Genomic DNA, 22,915 nt, shown 5'->3' with positions numbered 1-22,915 from the left:
AAAGGTGGAAGATGACCCTGTTCTTTCTGGGTGGGGTCCAGGAGGCAGATAAGAAATCCAGGTGTGGCTGGGTGCGGTGGCTCATGCCTGTAATCCCAGCACTTTGGGAGGCCAAGGCGGGCAGATCACAAGGTCAGGAGTTCAAGACCAGCCTGACCAACATGGTGAAACCCCGTCTCTACTAAAAATACAAAAATTAGCTGGACGTGGTGGCGCATGCCTATAGTCCCAGCTACTTGGTTGGCTGAGGCAGGAGAATCGCTTGAACCTGGGAGGCAGAGGTTGCAGTGAGCCAAGATCTGGGCGACACAGTCAGACTCCATCTGAAAAAAAAAAAAAAAAAAAAAAACAAAGAAAAGAAAAATCCAGGGCTTGGATGGGGGACAGACCTGGGAGCCTTCTCCAAATGGAGCTCCCCAGTGGGCGCAGCTGGGGCCACCCTGAGATGGGTTCACCTGTCTTTTCTCCATCCTCCCTCCAGAGATTGATTGGGACCTAAGAGATTGAGTCAGGAGAGGGCAAGAGAGCAGCTAAGCAGGCAGTTCCGGGGGCACCAGAGCAAATACATTAAGAAGTGGGAAATATAAAGAGCATGCAAAACCTCATCCTACTCCTGTTCACCCCACCCACAAGGGAAACTGCTGCGTTTGGACAAATTTCTACTTTGTGTTGGTGGAGGGAAGGAGAAAGAACATACTACTTTGAAAACTTCTCCTCCCACTTCATCTTTATCTTTCTGTGCTATTAGGTATTTTTCTATATCCAAAGCCACCTAGTAGTCTCTTGTGTGAAGGTATCATGCATTTCTCAATGCCTCTTGGTTGTTTCCCTTTATTGTTTATTTGGGGAGTTTGGTTTCTTGGTTGTTTGGTTTTTTTCTGTGGTTTTGTTTTTATAAACATTCCAGTAACAGATAAGTTGGACCTCATCAAAATTGAAAACTTTTGTGCATAAGAAGTCACTATCAGGACAGTGAAAACACAACCTGCAGAGTGGGAGCAAATATTTTAAAATATATATCTGATAAGAGACTTGTATCCAGAAATATAAAAAGAACTCTAGCTACTCAACAAAAAAAGACAGACAACCCAATCAAAATATGGGCAAAGAGTTTCAATACACATTTCTCCAAAGAAGTGATACAAATGGCCACCAAGCACATAAAGATGCTCAATGTCATTAGTCATTAGGGAAATGCAAATCAAAACCACAATGAGCTCACCTCACCCACTTCACACATTAGGATATTTATTTATTTATTTATTTATTTATTTATTTATTTATTTAGAGACAGAGTCTTCAATGCCCAGGCTGGAGAGCAATGACACAATCTCAGCTCACTGCAACCTCTGCCTCCTGGGTTCAAGTGATTCTCATGCCTCAGCCTCCCAAGTACCTGGGATTACAGACGTGCACAACTACACCTGGCTAGTTTTTGTATTTTTTGTAGAGGCGGGATTTCACCATGTTGGCCAGGCTGGTCTTGAACTCCTGGCCTCAAGTGATCAACCCTCCTCAGCCTCCTAAAGTGCTGGAATTACAGGTGTGAGTCACCACGCACAGCTCAACTTTTTAAAAAAAAATTAAAATAACACTTGTTGGTGAGGATGTGGAGAAATTGGAACCCTTGTTCATTACTAATGGGCATGTAAACTGGTACAGCAGCCACTGTGGAAAACAGGTGGTTCCTCAAATAGTTAAACCTAGAATTATCCTATAGCCCAACATTTCCACTCCTAGGTACATACTCAAATGACTGAAAGCTGGTACTCAAACATGAATTTTCATAGCAGCACTATTTACAATAGCTAGAAGGTGGAAACAACCCAAATGTCTATCAGTCTATCAACTGATGAATGAATAAACAAAACTTGGTATATTTATACACTGGAATATTATTCAGCCCCAAAATAATCCCACAATGAAGTATTTGATACATATTACAAGGTGGATGAACTTTGAAAATATTATGCTAAGTGAAAGAAATCAGACACGAAAGATTACAAATTTTATGATTCCATTTATATGAAATGTCTAGAATATGTAAATTCATACAGACAGAAAGCAGATTAGTGGTTGCCATGGTCTAGGGGAGGGAAGGATGGAGAGTGACTGCTTAATGAGTACAGGGTCTCCTTTTAGGGAGATGAAAATGTTTTGGAACTAACAGTGGTGATGGTTACACAACATTGTGAATGTACTAAATGCCACTGAATTATACATTTCAAAATGGTTGATTTTATGTTATGTGGATTTCAACTCAATAATGAAAACAAAATTTGCTGACACATTTTACTATCTCACCACTGGGCCTTTTCCATAGATGAACTTCTCTCCTGGCCTTTCATTCAATCCCCTGCAGCCCTTGTCCTGCCCCTGTGGTATAAAAAGCTTACAAAAGTAGCCCCATCCCATTAGTTCCCAAGCAATCCTAGCCCTCAACTCCTTCCCCATTAGGGTGGCTCAGAGAGTGGGAATCTCTAGTGAACGATGGGATCATTGAGGACTGATCTGGCCATATTCCTCAACTGCCTGACCAGTGGAGAACAGCACAGACTCCTTGACTCTTCCTCCTGGCCTCCTGTTTTGGAGAAAAAGCAGAACATTCCCCTCCCATGCTGGCAGGCTTGCCCACACTGCCTTTAGTCTGGGCTCCTGGCTCTAACCCTGGGGCCTTCTCCTTGGACATGGATGTCTTGGCCTTGTAGTTAATGGATGCCACAAACACATGAATGCCTGAACCTCTGGACACAACCCCACATCATCTCACATTCCCATTTCCTCCCAGGAAGAGGATCAAGTGACAAGCAGGACCCCAGGCAACAGCGACCAGCCGAGGCAGCTCAGTCACTTGCCACAATATTTAAATATGACATTGATGAAGAGCAGACATTGAGTCTGTATTAGTCTATTCCTACACTGCTATGAAGAAATAACCAAGACTGGGTAATTATAAAGAAAAAGGGTTTACTTGACTCACAGTTCTGCATGGCTGGGGAGGCCTCAAGAAGCTTACAATCATTGTGGAAGGGGAAGCAAACACGTCCCTCTTCACAAGGTGGCAAGAGAGAGAAGTGCTGAGCAAAGGGGGAAAAACCCCTTATAAAACCATCAGATTTCATGAGAACTCACTCATTATCATGAGAACAACATGGGGTAACCAAGCCCATGATTCAATTACCTCCCACCGGGTCCCCTCCACCACATGTGGGGATTGTGGGAACTATAATCCAAGATGAGATTTGGGTGGGGACACAGCCAAACCATATCATTCCACCCCTGGCCCCTCCCAAATCTCATGTCCTCACATGTCAAAACACAATTATGCCTCTCCAACAGTCCCCTAAAGGCTTAGCTCATTCCAGCATTAACCCTAAAGTCCAAATCCAAAGTCTGAGACAAGGCAGTTCCCTTCTACATAAGAGCCTGTAAAATTGAAAGCAAGTTAGTTACTTCCTAGATATGATGTGGGTACAGGCATTGGGTAAATACATACATTCTAAATGGGAGAAATCGGCCAAAACAAAGGGGCTACAGGCCCCACGCAAGTCCGAAATCCAATAGGCCAGTCATTATGCCTTAAAGTTCCAAAATTATCTCCTTTGACTCCATGTCTCATATCCAGGTCATGCTGATGTCCACGGCCTTGGGCAGCTCTGCCCTTGTGGCTTTGCAGGGTACAGCCCCCCTCCCAGCTGCTTTCACAGGCTGGCATTGAGCATCTGTGGCTTTTCCAGGCACACGGTGCAAGCTGTTCGTGGATCTGCCATTCTGGGCTCTGCAGTCTGGAGAATGGTGGCCCGCTTCTCACAGGTCCACTAGGCAGTGCCCCAGTGGTGACTCTGTGTGGGGGCTCCAACTCCACATTTCCCTTCTGTACTGCCCTAGCAGAGGTTCTCCATGAGGGCTCTGCCCCTGCAGGAAACTTCTGAATGGACATCCAGGCATTTCCATATATCCTCTGAAATCAAGGCAGAGGTTCCCAAACCTCAGTTCATGACTTCCGTGCACCCACAGTCTCAACACCACATGGAAGTCACCAAGGCTTAGAGCTTGCACCCTCTGAACCAATGGCCTGAGCTGTACCTTGGCCTCTTTTAGCCACAGCTGGAGCTGAAGCACCTGGGACACAGGACACCATGTCCTGAGGCTGCACAGAGCAGGGTGGCCCTGGGCCTGGCCCAGGAAACCATTGATCCCTCCTAGGCCTCCAGGCCTATGATGGGAGGGGCTGCCATGAAGGTCTCTCACATGCCCCGGAGACATTTTTCCCATTGTCTTGGTGATTAACATTCAGCTCCTTGCTACTTATGCAAATTTCTTCAGCAGGCTTGAATTTCTCCCCAGAAAATGGGGTTTTCCTTTCTGTCACATCATCAGGCTGCAAATTTTCTAAATTTTAATGCTCTGCTTCCTCTTGAACATTTTGCCACCTAGAAATTTCTTCCACCAAATACCCTAAATCATCTCTCTGAAGTTCAAAGTTCCACAGATCTCTAGGGCTGGGGCACAATGATGCCAATCTCTTGTCATAGCAAGAGTGACCTTTTCTACAGTTCCCAACAAGTTCCTCATCTCCATCTAAGACCACCTCAGCCTGGATTTCATTGTCCCTATCACTATCAGCATTTTGGTCAAAGCCATTCAACAAGCCTCTGGGAAGTTCCAAACTTTCCCACATTCTCATGTCTTCTTCTGAGCCCTCCAAACTGTTCCAATCTCTTCCTGTTACCCAGTTCCAAAGTCACTTCCACATTTTCAGGTATCTTTATAGCAGCACCTCACTACTCCTGGTACCAATTTACTGTATTAGTCCTTTCTCACACTGCTATGAAGAAATACCCGAGTCTGGGTAATTTATAAACAAAAGAGGTTTAATTGACTCACAGTTCCTCATGGCTGGGGAGGCCTCAGGAAACTTACAATCATAGTAGAAGGGGAAGCACACACATCCTTCTTCACATGGTGGCAGGAGAAAGAAGTGCAGCACAAAGGGGGAAAAGCACCCTATAAAACCATCATGTCTCATGAGAACTTACTGTCATGAGAACAGCATGGAGATAGCTACCCCCATGATTCAATTACCTCCCACTGGGTCCCTTCCACAACATGTGTGGATTATGGGAACTACAAGTCAAGATGAGATTTGGATGAGGACACAGCCAAACCATATCAGAGTCTCACAAGTGGGGTGAGCAGACCCTCAGAGATTCAGCAGGACCAACAGGCTGTAACTTCCAAGAGTTTGCTCTCTGAGCCCTGAGACTGGGAGACAGTCTTGCTGCAGGCTGTACCCTATTGGCTCTCCTCCCACTGCCATGCTGACTGTGGCAAACACACCAGTCGCTGTTGCCATCTGTTCCAACTTGGCCACCTGGAATCATGCTGAAACTTGGGCCCTCTCCCAGTTTGGCAGAGCAGTCCCCAGGGCCTTCTGAGTCCAGATTGACTCATGCCCTGCCACTAGCCATTTCTTGGAAGGCTCCCTCTGTGGCGGCCATGACAGCACTTCCTCTTCCTGGCCGCCAGAATCCATCTGTAACAACCATGGCTGCTTTTCCACTCAAAACACCGCTTCCTACAGATATCAGGGGTTCACTCATTAACCAAACCTTCCTTCTTTCCCCCCACATATACTAATTCATGCCACAATCCCCCACCACCTGGCAAAATCAGAAGGCCTTCATGCTCCAGGAAAGCCCTTCAGGACACCTTGAAAATGGACTCATGGCTTATTCTCTAGCCCCTCTCCGTGTCTGATCCTGCGGTGGGCACCAGGCACATATTCCCTGTGGGCAGTTAGAGGAGGAGCTCACAGGAACATGTAAGTGCAGAGTAGGAGCCAGGGTGTAAGTGAGGGCTCAACTAACAGGAATGTGATGCTCCTCACCACCACCAAGGAAGTAATCTAGGGTATGGGTGATGTCACTACCTTTAGGGAAAAGGTGGAATCAGAAAAACTGGGCCACCCAGACCAGCAGAGCAGCAAGATGGCCTTCCCAGTTCCCAGAGACCGGCACCCAAGGATTTCATTTTTCAAATCATGCATGTTAAAAAGAAATATCAGGGCACATGCAACATGAATCCCACTGGACACACCAGACACAGCTGGAAGGTGATTCCATTAATACTACAAAAGTGTTCTCAATGCAGTTTTCCTGGAATGTCTTTTCTAAAGGCCTTTCCAAGTGAACACCATGGCAAATCTGAGCACTGGTTAAAGCAGTTTTTGCTCAGATGTGATGCAAAGCCTTGCCCCAGACCCTCAGTTGTATTTCCCATACTCCTCTTTCCACTTCCCTTTTCTACAGGCTTTTGCCCATGGAAGTGCAGAGGGAAGAGGTCAGCCTGGGAGCTCAAAGGTTGGCTTGGAGGTTCAGCTTCTGGCTCACCAGCCCTGGGAACATGAGCATGTTACTGTGCCCCTCTGCACCTGCCTCCCTCTCTGCCCCATGGGCACAGCGGTTCATGAAGAGGAAGCAACGTTCACAGTGCCTTTTAACATTTGAAACTGACAGACCCATCTCTCTTCCATTGCCTAGTTTCTCACTTTCTGTGACTTTTCCTGGTGACAGCAACTCTCCACATACATGCCACCTGGGAATGACTGCAGGTTTAATGTCAAATTTAATAAAATGTCAGATCATATTACCCTGGGAATCACAGCAAAATGGTTAAAGTTGAGGCTCTGCGGCCTCACACTGACACCTGCTTCCTTCACTCCTTTCCTGTGCCCCATGGCCTTGTAGCCTTTCTTTTTCCCTTATCAAAGCCTGTGATGCAGTGATGACTGTGTCTCTTGCTGAAAGCCTTAGCAACACCCTCCCAAGGGCTTTTAGATATAGTTCAAGGAAGTGGCCAACAGATGGCACTATTCTCATTAGCGCAAGCCAGGTGAGCTGAGAAAAGAGGCATTTCACCAAACAGCTTTGACAAAATTAGCTTTCTGTAATTGAATAGCCCATAAGAATGAGATAATAGGTTTGAAAAGTTATACAAGGTGTACGATCTTAAGCAAATAAGAACCTATGAGGTGGTTATGTTCTTTTAATTCCTACACACACTACAACAGAGATTTGCAAACAGGACTGGAGACTCAGATACCCAGATAAGTCACAAGGACCTTCTCAGAACACCAATAAACACTGGGAGATGGTTCAACCCCCTGTTTTACATTAGGCACCATGTGGTTCAAGCAGGCTTTGGAGGGAGAAACCAGCTGGGCTTAAATCATGGCTTTCCAGGTTATGAGCTGGGTGACTTTGGCAGATCCCTCATACTCTTGGCTTCACTTTCTTCATTTGTAAAATAATGAGTAATTCATAGGGTTCTATGAGGAAACAATGAAATAATGTACACAAGTAAATATTTATTACGGTGCCTGTATTAGTTTCCTAGAAATGCGGAAAGAAATTACTACAAACTGGGTCACTTAAAACAACAAAAATGAAAGGAGGCAGAGCAGGATGGCTGAATACAAGCCTCCAGTGATCAGTCCCCATGCAGGAGACCAAACTGAACAACTATCCACACAAAAAAAGTACTTCCATAAGAACCAAAAATCAAATGAACAATCATAGTACCTGGTTTTAACATCCTATTAAAAAAGAAACAATGTTGAAGGCCGAGGCGGGCAGATCATGAGGTCAAGAGTTCAAGACCAGTCTGGCCAACATGGTGAAACCCCGTCTCTACTAAGAATACAAAAATTAGCTGAACGTGATGGCGTGTGCTTGTAATCCCAGCTACTCGGGAGGACCCAGAGGTGGAGGTTGCAGTGAGCCAAGATCGTGCCATTGCACTCCGGCCTGGGCAACACAGCAAGACTCTGTCTCAAAAAAAAAAAAAAGCAATAAAGGGGGTATGAAACACAGTCTTGAATCACCTACACCACCCCTCCTTCATTCCACAGGGGTGGTTGTGTGGCATGGAGAGAGAATCTGTGCACTTGGGGGAGGGAGAGTGCAGTTATAGTGGGACTTTGCCTTGAAACTCAGTGATCCCCTGTCACAGCAGGAAGCAACATGGGGCAGGAGTCAGCCGGCACCCACAGAGGGAGCATTTAGACCAGCCCTAACCGGAGGAAAATTCCCCATCAAATGGCTGGAACCTGAGTTCCAGCAAGCTTCACCACCACAGGCTAAAGTTATCTGGGATTCTAAATAAACTTGAAATGCAGTCTAGGTCACAAAGCCTGCAATTTCTGTGCAAGTCCTCGTGCTGTGCCTAACTCTTCAACGCCCAGACATGAAAAAACATACACAAGCATCGAAACAATACAAGAAAACACGACCTCACCAAATGAACTAAGTAAGACATCAGTACCAGTCCCAGAGAGACAGAGATATATGACTTTTCAGACACAGAATTCAAAATAACTATTTTAAGGAAGATCAATGACACCCAAGAAAACACAGAGAAGGAATTCAGAATCCTATCAGATAAATTTAACAAAGTGATTAAAATAATTTAAAAGAATCAAGCAGAAATTCTGGAGATTAATAAATCAATTGACATACTAAAGAATGCATCAGAGTCTGTTACTAGCAAAATTGATAAAGCAGAAAAAAGAATTATTGAGCTTGAAGACAGCCTATTTGAAAATACAGAGTCAGAGGAGACAAAAGAAAAAGAATAAAAATGAATGAAGCATGCCTACAAGGTCTACAAAATAGCCTCAAAAGGGCAAATCTAAGAGGTATTGGCCTTAAAAAGGAAGTAGAGAGGTAGCGGTAGATAGTTTATTCAAAGGGATAATCGAGAACTTCCTAAATCTAGAAAAATATATTAATATTCAAGTACAAGGTTACAGAACACCAAGCAGATTTAACCCAAGAAAGACTTTTTCTAATATATTTTATGAGTCCTTATTCATTGAAAATATTATTATGAATGTAATCATTTGGAATATATTGTCTCAATTTCTTTTCATTTTGATTTTCATTTCAAATGAATGTGAATTTTACAATTCATCATGTCGGGGTTTATTATGAAAAATAAAATTCTTGGCTGGGCACAGTGGCTCATGCCTGTAATCCCAGCACTTTGGGAGGCCAAGACAGGTGGATCACCTGAGGTCAGGAGTTCGAGACCAGCCTGACCTACATGGTGAAACCCCATCTCTACTAAAAATACAAAAATTAGCCAAGCATGGTGGCACACGCCTGTAATCACAGCTACTTGGGAGGCTGAGGCACAAGAATCACTTTAACCTGGGAGGAGGAGGTTGCAATGAGCCAAGATCGCACCATTGCACTCCAGCCTGAGCAACAAGAGCGAAACTCCATCTCAAAAATAAATGAATAAATAAAAACAAATATAAAATTCTTGAGATTCTTGTGGCTGATAAGAAGATACAACAAGAATAACAATTTGCATATTATAATGTTTTCGAATGAAGAAATGTTTTCAAATGAAATGAGGTAGAGGTATTTTGAACAAACATTTTACTGTAAGAGAGATACCCCTCACTTCTGATTTCTGTATCTGTTCTTTAACAAATATATTGAATAGTTCTTAACTATTTAAAAGACAAACTCTAGGCCACTTCAACAACCTTTTTTTATAGTCTCAGAAATTATAGGTTAACAGTCTAGTGAACTATGGAAGGTGTAATAGGGTTCTCCAGATAAACAGAACCAATAGATAAGAGGAAATTTATTATGGGAATTGGCCCATGCAATTATGGAGGCTGAGAAGTTCCATGATGTGCAGTCAGCAAGCCAGAGAACCAAGAAAGCTGGTGTTGTAACTCAGTCCAAGGTTAAAGGCCTGAAAACCAGAGTAAATCCTGGAGTCTGAAGGCCCAAAAACCAGGAGCTCTCATGTCCCAGGGCAGCAGAGATGGCTTATACCAGCTCCTGAAAAGAGAGCAGATTTGCCTTTTTCCCATCTTTTTATTCTATGCGGGCCCCCAAAGGATTGCATAATGCCCACCTACACTGGTGAGGGATGATCTTCTTTACTCAGTCTACTGATTCAAATGCTAATGTCTTCTGGAAACACCCTTATGAATATATGCAGAAATAATGTTCTATTAGCTTTCTGGATATCCCTTAACCCAGTCAAGATGACATATAAAATTAACAATCACAAATGGCAAAAGGCAAAAAAGAATCAAGGGATTAGAACATTGACAGCAACAGATTCTTCTAAAAGTTTACTGAGTCAACAGAGAAATTACCTCTTATTTTTATCTTTATAAAAATATGGAAAACCTTTCAAATTAATTGGTAGTCTGCAGTCTAACATTCTGCTCCATTGCTATTAACATTTCTTAAACCAGTACACTAGCGTGAATGATGAATCTCATCAGGAGAACTTCTCCTTCCCACTCTTGTTCCCTGGGTAGGTGCATCTCACCTCTATCATTAGTTCTTTGATGACAATCAGTTGCCTGGAGTATTTGTTTTAGCCCAAATCATTACCCTGGAGTATTTTCTAAGATGGGGATGAATAATTCATTTTTTAAAAATGGATATCCTGTTGAACTAGCAGTTTTATTTTCCAACTATACTACTCTATCACTTTATCATAAGTCAAGTAACACTATGTGTGTGAGTCTATTCCTGGATGCTCTACATTCTACTCCATAGTAGTATAACAATGTAAATGTCATTTTTCCAGATAGTCCATTTCCCTGTCAAATTTATGGAATAATCTTATTGTCTTGTTGTTTAAATGGTGTTGGCTTTCTCAAATTTATCTTTTATTTATTAGAGTTTACTTTGGAGCTGGCCTGGTTGTTACATCACACTCAGGGATTGGCACTAAAAGATGAGCTGGAACCTGTCATAGGGTGGGGGGAGGGGGGAGGGATAGCATTAGGAGATATACCTAATGTAAATGATGAGTTAATGGGTGCAGCACACCAACATGGCGCATGTATACATATGTAACAAACCTGCACATTGTGCACATGTACCCTAGAACTTTAAGTATAATTTAAAAAAGAACTTAAAAAAAGTTTTTAATAAATTAAAAAAAAAAAAGATGAGCTGGAACCAACAACTGTGCCCTTCATAGTTCCATGAGAACTTTGACCTCCTCTTTATGCTCTAGAAACTGAGCCCTGTCAGGAGAAGTATTCATTAGCAGAGAGAACATGCCCCTGTAGAGCAGAAAACAGTTATCTTAGGTAGAGTGACTGCAACCCTATAATGCAGGAAGCAGACTAAAACATCTGAACAGCTCAAAGAGAAATGAATAACCGTTCAAAGATTGGAATAGGGTTCATCACAACAGTGGTCACTACCCACTTGTATATAATATAGTCATTTTAATATATTAATCAAAGGTGAGGACAGTTTGAAGACCTTTTCAGAAATGCACAATCTCAGGAAGTTCACATACCAAGACTCATTCAGGGAAACTACTTAAAGATGTATTACTGCCCAAATGGGGAGAAAAAAGAAGCTTGAGAGTGTAGGGAGTAAAAGGCAAGTAGAGAAGTATCAGAATGACAGCTTGCAGTAAGTCTGGATAGCAACCATGCTGTTAGGAGTGCATGGGTGGAAAACTCCACAAGGAACTCCACTACACAAAAAGAGGAGTGAGGGTTAATAGAATAAATAGTATGCCTGAAGCTCTACATGCTAATTATTAACATTCAGAATTATTCAGTCTGATGACAACACAAGTTCTGAGCACACACGCTGTTAATCTGGTGCCAACCTTTAAGAGAACCAGTATGAATTTACAACAGAAATAACTAGAGGAAAATATTTACATAGCACAATATTCTTTAATTTTTCAAAGGAATTTACCATAGGAATCGAGTCTTCTCTAGTGTGATTTCCAAATTTTCAACTGCATTCATAAACATTTAAAACATTAATGCCAACGATAACTAAAGATCCAATTTCTACTCTTCTTCCAGGTCTATACAGTTTGTGAATTTTAATGCCCACCCCTCCACCCTCACCCCACTCTCCACCACCCAAACCTAGACCCTGCTTTACTTATGCACTTTGGTTTTTTTGTTTTTTGTTTTTTGTTTTGTTGTTGTTGTTTGTTTGTTTGTTTCGTTTTGTTTTTTTGAGAGAGAGTGTCTCTGTGGCCCAGGCTGGAGTGCAGTGGCACAATCTCGGCTTACTGCAACTCCACTTCCTGGCTTCAAGTGATTATCCTGCCTCAGCCTCCCGAGTAGCTGGGATTACAGGCGCCCGCCCCCACACCTGACTAATTTTTGTATTTTTAGTAGAGATGGGGTTTTACCGTGTTGATCAGGCTGGTCTTAAACTCCTGACGTCAGGTGATCCGCAGGTCAGGGAAGGTGGGATCCCAAAGTGCTGGGATTACAGGCATGAGCCACCATGCCCAACCTACTTATGAACTTTGTGTAACATCTGCTTGTTTCTTTTATTTTTGGGGGAGTGGGGGGCAATCAGCTTCCTCAGATTGAACAACGTCTGCTTATTTTACTATTGCACTGTGTTGAACCACGTGAAGCTGCCCTTTTTATATGTCACATAGTTGAATTTCAGGAAATTAATATGTGTCAAACTTATGTTACATAATTCTTTGTGTATTTTTATCTCCGCGGACTATGTGATGTTTTTGGAACATGAATGTTGAAATTCATTTGTATGCTCAACATTTATTTTCTTCTCTCTCTCTCTGTCTGTCTCCACCCCCCGCTTCCTCCCCTTCTCTTACAAGTAAATCCATTCTAGTATGCATCAAATTCTATGACAAACATGACTGCTAACTTCACTGATCATAAGCAATACTTTACTAGAATATCGCTCATGATGATTTCTAATGGTGTATACTAGAGTTAAGAGTAAGATAATAGGGCTAGTTCCAGTTTATGGTCCCTTGTTATTACAAGGGATGTCCCTTGGTTTTGCCAATGACAAAATGTTTATGTGAACAATTACCTCATGGAAATAGTTCTTCCTCAAAAATAGAAGTAATGTTATTTCTCCAGTCCTTGTCTATCTCATTGCGGTAGGTATCATGAACAGTATTACAGCTCTAACATTTGTTCTAGCAATTCTCAGAACTGTTAACAGGAAGAGGAAAGTCCTCAAGAGCCAGAGAGTAGAGGTCCTTGATGCACAAAAATCTCCACCTGTCCTAATGCTGCGCGTTCACTGGCATGGCTGTTTTGGGACCTAAGGCCCAACTAGATGAAGCACATCTGCCAACTACCCCTGAACACTCCATTCACTCCCTCTCAACATTCCTTTCAAACAGCCTCATTTAACACATCTTGCCCAGCTTCCTGACTAGAATTGTATCTCCTTTGCCCCTTTAACTCAATATGGTTCTGGAGTTTAAGACATTAAGTGGCCTATGAATATTGTTCTGGTCTGTTCTGGTGTGGTAAAAAGAAGCTGGACTAGGAGACTGGTTTTACGCCAACAATTACATATGGACACACATTCTTAGTGAGTCCCATTTTACTTATGTGTAAAATGAAGTATTAGAACAAGTGATCTTTAAGAGGTTTTGTTTCCTGCCTAGATCACCTCTTTCCAATCTTTCCAGGAAGTACCCCTAATTGGACATTCTGATATCACTAAGAGATTATTTGAGCACCAGTTTCTTGGGCTGTAAAGGTTGGCACACTGCCCATCACATCACACAGTAAGGCTTAATAATCAAAGGATAAAATGAATAAATGAATCCTTTAAACAACTCTGCAAAGTGGGTATGTGTTTCCCCACATATAGATGAATAAATTGTGGCTCAGAAGTTAAATGGCTTACCCAAGTCCCAAAGACATTAAGTGACAGGCTTTGGATTTGAACCCAGGGCCATTAAGCTCTTTCTGGTGTACTACACACATCCTGAGCACATAATAAGTGCTAATGTCTGTTCAATTTTTCATTGTATTTTTCTAATTTGATGTTTGTTGCCAAGAACACAGTGTATTGAGTATGTAGATACTTCTCAATAAATATTCTGCCCCATCATGTGAAAGGAACCATTCCAGAAGCTCTGTAAACAAAGACAGACAGCATACTGCTTCTGCTCTTAAGAAGATGGTCACGTTCCAGTGGATTTAATTCAACTAAAATTTTTGAACCAGAATGATCCCCAATCTTGCACCTGCTTATCAAATCATATTTTAACTCAATAAGATATGAATGGTACATAGTAGTTGTCTCTGATCATGTTTCTTGAAATTTTTGGCAGTACCCTAACTAATTTTTCTGGGCATAACTGGGGTTTCCTTTCTAACCAGGTCAGGATACTGAGAGTGTCAAGTAAGTCACAGAGCTGATAAAGTACTGGTGAGGCTTCTACTATGAGCAAATAAGAAACAAAGGTTGATTTGAACAATTACTTTTTTCTTTCAAATGACTCCTTAGCACAATTTAGGGATTTCTACTGAAATAGCTTGTTTCATCTTGACCTGGCCCACTACCCTACCAACTCTTGATAACCTCTAGGGAAAAAAAAGGAGGAGGGAGATCCCTAGAGACCACCATAAACACCACAGTGTGGAACTATAGCTCCATCCTCCTTTCAACTGAATTTCTGCATACCCCATAAGTATTCACTTGGTCATTAATCAAAGATTTGCACAGTAGACTATGTCTATGTCTGTGAAATCCTCTGAGCCTAAAGAAAATGTCTGCCTATCCACTAATTACCAGTATGTTTAAGGCTTGATTTCTAAAGACATTCTAGTGTCCTAGGAAAGTAAGTCTTCAAAGGTGTCAAGATCACCCAGATGACAACATAGTATACTATTTAAGAGGGAAACTAATATGATTTTAAATTCCTGGTCTACCACTCATTAGCTGTGTGACCTTGGGCAAATTACTTAGCCACACTCAGCCTTAGATGCTTGATTTGGAAAAATGAGGATAATAATTGAGGTGGGGGAGGCTGTAGGTATTATAAAAGGCAGGGTTTATAAAGCACTGAGTATGGTGCCTGACAAGTAGTAAAGACATAACAAATGATAGCTAAAATTACTATTAGTTACTCTCAGTGTGGCATGAAAGCTCAAAACCTATAATAGGACCTGTGAGTACGGGACCAGAATCCAAGTGGGGCTGAAAAGACACCTTGCCAACAAGGAGCCACCTCTCTTCCATGCATAAGCATGCAGTTTAGATTAGCCAGGCATAGCCATGGTGTTGAGGAGTCTCTCTGCCTTGCTTTGTGATGCAGGACCACAGCTCTCTAAATGCAGGTCAACTCTTCAAATCCAGTTTACCACATAAGGAATTTACCAAACAATCCATTCACTATATTTGCCAAATTTACTGATTATTGTGCCTGCAAACAGCTTCAACAAGAACATTTCATTTTGTTTATTAAAGCTAGAATAAATGTGTTTGAATATTACCTAAGATAATGTGCATATACCTTAGTAAGTGAGGGAAAACTTCAAAATCAGGGACCAGTATAAGTATAAATTGAAATATTCTTGTACCAAACCCTACTTTTCCCATCTAAAATTTTGTTTATACCTGAAAAGCATCTGACTTTTTAAATTTTTCTAAATCTTATTTTCTATTTTTTCAAACCATAATCACTTTGGATTTTCTTTTTCAAATTCTTCAGGTTGATATGTTATTTCTTGGAATTATAAATTAAACTTTAAAATGAATAAATTGAATTTAAATGCTACATTTTAATTCAATTTTAAATTTAAGTTCAATTCATTTGTCTTGGATTAAAGTTTAATTAAAAATTAATTTACAGTCTAAAGCATCTTGAAGAATTAGAATTCGCAATAAAATTTACTGGGCAGACACAGTGACCATGCCTGTAATCCCAGCACTTTGGGAAGCCAAGACAGGAGTATCGCTTGAGCAATAGGAGTTGGAGGCAGGAGCCAAGGCAGGAGTTGGAGAAGCATAGCAACATCTCGTCTCTACAAAAAAATGTTTTTAAAATTTAGCCAGGTGTAGTGGCACACACCTGTAGTCCCAGCCACTCAGGAGGCTGAGGTGGGAGAATCACTTGAGCCCAGGAGATCAAGGCCACAGTGAGCTATGATGGTGCCACTGCACTCCAGCCAGGGCAGCAGAACGAGACTCTGTCCCGAATAAATAAATTAATAAATAATAAAATTTACCTCTAAAGTGTATATTTAAATTATAATTATATTACAATTACTATCAAAACATGAAGAAAATCAGAATTAGCTCAAAAAAATTGTCAAGTATAAAATGCTGAAATTGAATTCTAGCAAGGAGCATTTAAGATATGCCACCCTGATAAGTTTACATAAAATTCCTCCTGAACATGTTCAAAGAAGTAGAAAGGAAATGGGGATACCCAGAAGAGTTCTATATATATTAGCACTAAAAACCTAATGCATAGTAACCATACATATAAAATTGTGAGGGGAAAACCAACCAGTTCATTGGTGAAACTCTTTAAAATGCTATAAGTGAATAAATAAATAAATACTATGATGTTGGCAAAACAGACAGTGGCCACAAATATTGGAGAAAAAGCATAACCTACAAACATCGTGATGAAAATGCTAAAAATTTTACTACAAATATACAGAAGTATAATTCAATAAGCAGAAATATATATTTCACCTTCTGTCATGAGAAATGAACCATTTCTATTAAAGCTGTTTTTAAAAACATTCCTATTCTTTTGCCTCAGTCTTGAACTCTAGCTAGCAGCCTGATATGTGTGCTTCTGTATCTTCAGTAGTCTCCAGTCACCATCAACATTGTGTGGGTTCTTCTGGGACCCACTGTGGCACACGGCACAGTCACAAGCGACCATAATGGTGAAGCTTATGATGACTGGTTAAAATTAAGACACACTCAAGAAAATGGCTTATATCCCAAAGAAGATAGAAGAAGATAGTGAAGATGAGGACATGTGAGATGATAAAGATAGCAGCGAAAATGAGCTTATTATACCTCAGGGGGGAAAAGGCGATAAGACACAACTCCGACAAAAGCAACAAGGTTGAAGTTTCCACACCTGTCAAGAAAGCACCTGTCATCCCAGGCAAAATGGCATCAGATATTGTCAGTCAAGAAGATAGTCGCACTGGGCAAAGCAGCAGCAATATGTGGCAAGAAAGAAGTCACACTGGGAAAAGCAGTTGAGGCAACCACTAGCTAGAAGGGAACCGCCACACCAGCTAAGGAGGAAAAGAATACTAAGAATGCCATGATGAGGAAAACAAAAATGACAAAGACAACAAGGAGGACAAAGGTGATGAAGAGGAAAATAACTCTAAAGAAGATGCAATGAATTTACTATAATTTTGATAGGAAAGAAAGTTCATGCAAAATCTCTTCCTGTGAAGGCCAAAAGCATGGTTGAGGACAAGGAGGATGAAGAGGACAGGGACGATGATGAAGATGATGAGAACAATGAGGAAGATGGTGAAGAAGAGGAGAATGAGGGGGAAGACAGTGACAATGATGAGGAAGAGCCTACCAAAGAAGCACCTGGAAAATGGAAGAAGGAAATGTCCAAACAGCAACCAGCTTCCAAAGCCAAGAAATAGAAAATGGATGTCAGTATTAATGGATCTTAGGAGCTTAGCTGTGTGAATTTTGAAACTTCTGACCTGGAAAAAGCCTTGGAACTCACTAGTTCTAAAGCGTTTGGCAATAAAATTAAACCAGAAAAGCCAAAGGGAAAAAATAAGATTGAGATTTCATAACACTTTTATTCAAAATTCTGTCTTGGAGTCATTCAGGATGAATTTAAAGAAGTGTTTGAAGATTCTATGGAGATCAGATTAGTCAGCAACAATGGAAAGAGCAAAGGGATGTCCTACATTGAATTTAAGACAGAAGCTGATGCAGAGAAAACCTTGGAAGGAAAGCAGGGAACAGAAGCCAAAGGGAAGTCTATTTCCCTCTACTAAACTGGAGAAAAAGATCAAAATCAGGACTACAGATGTGAAAAGCGTACCTCTTGGATTAGTACATTGAAAACTGGTTTTAAACAACCTCTCCTAAAATGTAACGGAAGAAACTTTGCAGGAAGTATTTGTGAAGGCAACTTCTATACAAGGTGCCCCAGAACCACAATGGCAGATCTATAGGGTATGCACTGATAGGATTTGCTTCCTTTGAAAATGTTAAAGAAGCTTTAAATTCCTGTAATAAAAGAGAAATCAAGGGCAGAGCAATCATACTGAAGCTGCAAAGACCCAGAGCAACTAATGCAAAAAGCCAGCCATCTGAAAGTGTTTCTCAGGGTCTGTCTGAGGACACTACAGAAGAAACATTGAAAGAATTCATTGATGCCTCTGTTCATGTCAGGATAGTCACCAACCAGGATGGGTTTGGTTTCTCGACTGCAGCAGTAAGGAAAATGATAAATCCACTAAGGAGGCCATGGAAGATGGCAAAATTAATGAAAATGAAGTTACTTTAGACTAGGCCAAGCCTAAAAGCAAAGATGGCTTTGGAGGTGCTGAAGAAGGCAGAAGAGGATTTGGAGGTAAAGGGGGTGGAAGAAGAGGCAAAGGTGGATTTGTTGGCAGAGACCACATAGGATTTGGGGGGCAGAGAGACTTTTCGTTTGTTTTGTTCTTGACACAGAATCTTCCTCTGTCCCCCAGGCTGGAGTGCAATGGCATGATCTTGGCTCACTGCAACCCCTGCCTCCTGAGTTCAAGTGATTCTCCTGCCTCAACCTCCTGAGTAGCTGGGATTACAGGCATGTGCCACTACACCCAGCTAATATTTTTGTATTTTTAGTAAAGATGGGGTTTCACCATGTTGGCCAGGCTGGTCTCGAACTCCTGACCTCAGGTGATCCACCCACCTCGGCCTCCCAAAGTGCTGGGATTACAGGGGTGAGCCACCGCGCCCAGCCAGGCAGAGAGACTTCTGAGGAGGAAAAGAAGGAGGGCATCACAGCCACAATGAAAGAAGATCAAGTTGAAATAGTTTCTTTTATCCCTCAGTCTTTTCTTCTTCCATTCCATTTTACTTTCCATTTGAAAGTAAGGACTCTTGAGTTTTATTACATGATCAATGTCAGAGTCTTCAGAGGACATTGCAAGACAGTATGCAGTCTTGCAGCATACTTGGAATTCCATTTATATAAAATTTCAAGGGAGATTTTCCATTGGTTTTGACTGTATATTCATATAAACTTTTTAAAGAGATGAGATCAAGACAATCCTCGCATGTAAATTTTGAATTTATATTGTTCCATCCCATGTACAAAAACATTTTCCCTACAGACAAGTTTTTATGCCTGGGTAGCTGGTAAAGGAAAGCAGACTTAGGGCCAAATTACAAGTCCTAACTTCTGATGCCAGAAAAAATAAAATCTTATTAAATCTGTTTTAAACCACCTTTCTAAGATAGATAATTCAGCAAACTGACCTAGGAATGTCTTCCTGTGACTATTTTCTCTCACAGACATCAATGTTTTTAAATCATTTATTTTTTATATTTTGCCTTTTGTTCTTCCTTTATAGACACTGTACATGTGTGGTGTTTAATGGCTTACAAATGTCTTTCAAAAGCATGGCCTCATCGATATATATGAGTAAAGCAGTAAGTGCTATGCCTATTTTGTAGTTGAACAAATAGTGTCAGAGAAGATTATAAATATTACTTTAAAGTTCATATGGAACCAAAAAAGAGCCCACATTGCCAAGACAATCCTAAGCAAAAAGAACAAAGCTGGAGGCATCACGCTACCTGACTTCAAACTATACTACAAGGCTACAGTAACCAAAACAGCATGGTACTGGTACCAAAACGGAGATACAGACCACCGGAACAGAACAGAGCCCTCAGAAACATACCACACATCTACAACCATCTGATCTTTGACAAACCTAACAAAAACAAGAAATGGGGAAAGGATTCCCGATTTAATAAATGGTGCTGGGAAAACCGGCTAGCCATATGTAGAAAGCTGAACCTGGATCCCTTCCTTACACCTTATATAGAAAAATTAATTCAAGATGGATTAAAGACTTAAATGTTAGACCTAAAACCATAAAAATCCTAGAAGAAAACCTAGGCAATACCGTTCAGGACATAGGCATGGGCAAGGACTTCATGTCTAAAACACCAAAAGCAATGGCAACAAAAGCCAAAATTGACAAATGGGATCTAATTAAACTAAAGAGCTTCTGCACAGCAAAAGAAACTACCATCAGAGTGAACAGGCAACCTACAGAATGGGAGAAAATTTTCGCAACCTACTCATCTGACAAAGGGCTAATATCCAGAATCTACAAAGAACTCAAAAAAATTTACAAGAAGAAAACAAACAACCCCATCAAAAAGTGGGCATGTTCATATCCAGAATCTACGAAGAACTCAAACAAATTTACAAGAAAAAAACAAACAGCCCCATCAAAAAGTGGGCATGTTCTCACTTATAGGTGGGAATTGAACAATGAGAACACATGGACACAGGAAGGGGAACATCACATACCAGGGCCTGCTGGGGGTGTGGTGGGGGAGGGATAGCATTAGGAGATATACCTAATGTTAAATGACAAGTTAATGGGTGCAGCACACCAACGTGGTACATGTATACATATGTAATAAACCTGCACATTGTGCACATGTACCCTAAAACTTAAAGTATAATAAAAAATAAAAATAAAAAAATAAAAAAATAGAAAATAAAAGGATATGAACAGACACTTCTCAAAAGAAGACATTTATGCAGCCAAAAAACACATGAAAAAATGCTCATCATCACTGGCCATCAGAGAAATGCAAATCAAAACCACAATGAGATACCATCTCACACCAGCTAGAATGGCAATCATTAAAAAGTCAGGAAACAACAGGTGCTGGAGAGGATGTGGAGAAATAGGAACACTTTTACACTGTTGGTGGGACTGTAAACTAGTTCAACCATTGTGGAAGACAGTGTGGCAATTTCTCAAGGATATAGATCTAGAAATACCATTTGACCCAGCCATCCCATTACTGGGTACATACCCAAAGGATTATAAATCATGCTGCTATAAAGACACATGCACACGTATGTTTATTGCGGCACTATTCACGATAGCAAAGACTTGGAACCAACCCAAATGTCCATCAGTGATAGACTGGATTAAGAAAAGGTGGCATGTATACACCATAGAATACTATGCAGCCATAAAAAGGATGAGTTCATGTCCTTTGTAGGGACATGGATGAAGCTGGAAACCATCATTCTGAGCAAACTATCGCAAGGACAAAAAACCAAACACTGCATGTTCTCACTCATAGGTGGGAATTGAACAATGAGAACACTTGGACACAGGAAGGGGAACATCACACACTGGGGCCTGTCTTGGGGTGGGGGGAGTGGGGAGGGATAGCATTAGGAGATATACCTAATGTTAATGACGAGTTAATGGGTGCAGCACACCAGCATGGCGCATGTATACATATATAACAAATCTGCACGTTGTGCACATGTACCCTAGAACTTAAAAGTATTAAAAAAATTATTCTAGGAAAACAGGCATAAAATAGGACTCTCCCAGGCAAACTAGAAAGCATAGCTAAAATACTATAACGGCTTGTCTTTAAAACATTAATTTACTTCTATTTTCATGAAATATTAAAATATAATTTTTCTTCTAGTAAGAAAAAAATATTCCCAGAGGCTCGCAGCTACTGAGCTACTGAATAGTAAGGCTGGAGACCAAACCTAGGCCTCTAGACTTTAAATTCAGTTCCCTTTTAATGTATCCAATCTTTAATAACCCATGTTGCCTATATTACACACTCTCTTCTTTTTTTTTTTTTTTTTTTTTTTTTTTTTTAAGAAACAGCATCTCATTCTGTCACCCAGGCTGGAGTACAGCAGTATCAGCATAGCTCACTGTAACCTCAAACTCCTGGGCTCAAGTGATCCTCCTGCCTCAGCCTCCCAAAGAGCTGGGATTACTGGCATGAGCCACCACACCTGGCCAAAATCTCAAAAATAAAAAAAAAAAACCTTTAGGCAACATATAATTTAATCGTTTTAATTATTAAAGATAACATACAGAAAAGTACATAATGACTAAATGTACAGTTTATTAAACTATTATAAAGCAAATATTCCTGTAAATACCATCCAGATATTTACAGAAATATATCAGCAACAGGCATAATCCATTCCCTTTGACAACTCCAGTATTCTTCCTAGAGGCAATCATGATGTCCTTTACAGTAATCAGTTCCTTGCTTTTCTCTATAGGGTTTACCTTCTTAATACGCATCTCTAAGCAACATAGTTTCTTCTTGGCTTTAAAATTTATGGAAATATAATCACGCTAGTGCGTACTTGTTTTGGTCTGGTTTCTTTCATTCAATAATATATTTTCAAAATTAATCCAGGATTTTCCATGTGTGATTTCAGTTTTTCATGTTTGTTGATGCATAGTGTTCCATTGTACAAATCTATCACAATTATTTTATCCAGGTTACACTCAATGGGAATTCAAGTTGTTTCCAATTTGGGGTTATTGTAAATAATGTTTACATGATCATTATTTTACTTGTGTCCTGGTGCACATACGCATAATTCTTCTGGGGTAAATATTTAAGAGGGAAATAAATGGTTGGGTCATAAGGGAATGTGTTTCTTCATCTTGAATACATAACAAACAATAAACTCTTCCCTAAAGCAATTCAACTAATTTGTCCTCTCAACAGCAGTATATGAAATTGCCTACTTTAGCACTCATCAGTTTCCAAAAGAAAAAACAAAAAGAAATTGCCTACTGATCCACATCCTCACCAACTCTTGATATTACTAGACTCATTAAGTTTAGTCAGTTTGGTGGGTATATAAAATGGTACTGCAGTGTGGTTTCACTGTGCATTTCTCTAATGATTAATAATGTTGGCTATTTGGATTTCCTCTTTGGACAATGTTCTGTTTAAGTCTCTTGGCCATTACTATTGTGTTATTTGTCTTCCTCTCTTTGATTTCCAAGAATCGTTTATGTGCTCTGGAACTAAGCTATTGTCACCTAAATATTTGATAA

Source organism: Pan troglodytes, chromosome X (genome assembly GCF_028858775.2).
Source record: "Pan troglodytes isolate AG18354 chromosome X, NHGRI_mPanTro3-v2.0_pri, whole genome shotgun sequence".
NCBI lineage: Eukaryota > Metazoa > Chordata > Mammalia > Primates > Hominidae > Pan > Pan troglodytes.
Note: the sequence above shows the minus strand (reverse complement) of the source record.